Here is a 2,497-nt window from a genome sequence, read left to right as displayed (position 1 = left end):
TATATATATATATATATATATATATATATATATATATATATATATATGCATACATATATAAATATACACACACACCTACACACACACATACACACACACACATACACACACGCATATTAAAGTTATTAAGTTGATAAATAGCCGGGAGAGAGAAAAAAGACAAACTTTCCTCTTAACGATTTGAGGTCGGCTGATATATTTTTGGCTAACTGCTTGCTTCGTCAGTTAAGAAAGGATAATTTTAAGTCGGAATCTTTTGTAAGATTATGTATATTTCATAAATTTATGTACATATATTTGCATATATTTTAGACAATTGCACGCATTTCTGCACACGTTATATTGTCTTTTGAATATAATATTCGTCAACTGTGTTATAAGTGTGATACAAGTTTTTCTGAGTGATTACTCTCTGAAAGGTTGAGATAAGCGAGAATATCAGCATATTCTTGTTTTGACCGAAGAATCACAATAAATTTTGTTTAGAAAATCGAAATCGATCATTAAGTCTATTTGTGTTATTGCTGTTGTTATTGTTGTAACCTATGTCTTTCCTGTTTTAATTCTGTTTTGTTGTTGCTATTGTTGCTGGTTGTGGTATCGTGTGGATTTCCTATTGAACAATAGTCGTAAGTAAATAGTCTAACAACCAAGCAAGCCAGGGGTTTAACTATTGAAGCTAATTATTGTTACATTACAAACAGGATGTGTTAGTCATCAATACTGGAGTTGTCAGCCGAAATCAATGTGGATAAAAACGATGCATTATATAATTAATTTGGGTTGACAATTTCATTTAAGCTTTCCTCAGACGGGATTCAAACGATATTCTAACTATGGCTTTGTTATCAACAAGGCAGTTGCCTACTGCTGTTGATGTTACATTATTTATAAAGACACATTTTAGACATATCATTGTTCTAATTTCAAAATGTCCACAACCAGAAATTGCTTCGAAGATTATAGAAAATACAGTAATTAACAGGAAGTAATTATGGCTACATAAATGCGTAGATTTATACGCCTACAAGGATTACTCACGTACAGTTGTAGGTAGATATATTAATCACTCATTTCCATGCAAATTGTTATGCAAATAAATAATCGAATACATGAACAAAAATGGTTTTCGTTCTGTGTGGCAAAATAAAAATGGAGTCTCTAAGAAGCTTTTATAGCGAGTGTCAATCATCATGCCTACACAAACGGATAAAAACTGGGTGAGAATTTTCTTTCAATCCTTGACTATTCTTATTAATAAGTAATCATAACCGACGTGTTAAATGAAAACTAATGTGACATATGAAATACTGGAAGGAATGTTTATGTTTTAGAGAAAACGTGGGTGGTTGAGACAATCATGTGTACTATAAGCATTCTATCATTTAAAATAGGTTCAAACGGAAATCACTGCTGTATCGCGGTTGCATTTTCTTCAGGGATGTTTCCACTTTGGCCTTGACATACTTACTCCAAAACATCCGTAACGTTGGTGCCATAGAGGTCCTACATTGGTACAATTGCAGAAAGATAAATATACTGTGAAAATTTGTAAGACATTCCAAAAATTTTCCATTTGAAATTCTTTAGGTGAAAAGATGCACAAATTTGGGTTTATGTATCGACAGTTCAACTAACACACCAACGTAACCACATAGTTGTGGGGACTCTCTTAACTCAAAGAGACTCGTCGTTTTGTTAGTGACCGGCTTAAACTCTCTTAGGAAGAACTTAAATAAAACTCAAAGAAAAATCATAATACGAACATGCATACATACATTCATATATACATACATACATACATACATACATACATACATACATAATGCATACATACATACATACATACATATATACATACATATATGATGGCTGTCTACTCGTTAGACGAGCATTTTCATCGCTGACAGTATAGTGTCAATGATACTCGTGAAATGTTTGAAGTTGAGTGCGACTTGCACAAACACCACATCTTGCGTTCCATTTTTTCTCTGGACTATAACAAATATTCTGCTTAATATCGTCGAGTTGCTTAACCTTAACCAGTTCAGCATGTATCTTAGTGGCTGATGATACGAGCATCTTTGATCAGGAGCAGGAGCAGTGGTGAGGGCATCATAGCTATATGTCGAGAGGAAATTCTTTGGAATTTGAATAATTCACCCCCGGAAACGTCGGTGTTTCATTCATCATCTTTAAGCAACTCTTATCCAGGGACCTTTTGAGCGGGATGAGCGACTCAGTCTGAAGAAAGTTCAAACTGAATCCTACCTGTAGGGTCATGCATTGTTTCTCTTAATATGAGATCACCATGTCACGCACACATGGTTGTGATGCATGTGCCTGGTGTACCCTTATTAGACGGGTTGTCATGATGGGTATATTAGGATTCGTATATTTGTGCCACTGTGTTACTTTGAGGCATGCGCTGCTTTCTCACTCAGTAACTCGTTACTACTACTACTACTACTACTACTACTACTACTACTACTACTAC

The sequence above is a fragment of the Octopus bimaculoides genome, chromosome 10 (genome assembly GCF_001194135.2).
Source record: "Octopus bimaculoides isolate UCB-OBI-ISO-001 chromosome 10, ASM119413v2, whole genome shotgun sequence".
Taxonomy (NCBI): Eukaryota; Metazoa; Mollusca; class Cephalopoda; order Octopoda; family Octopodidae; genus Octopus; species Octopus bimaculoides.
This window is presented reverse-complemented; position numbering follows the sequence as displayed.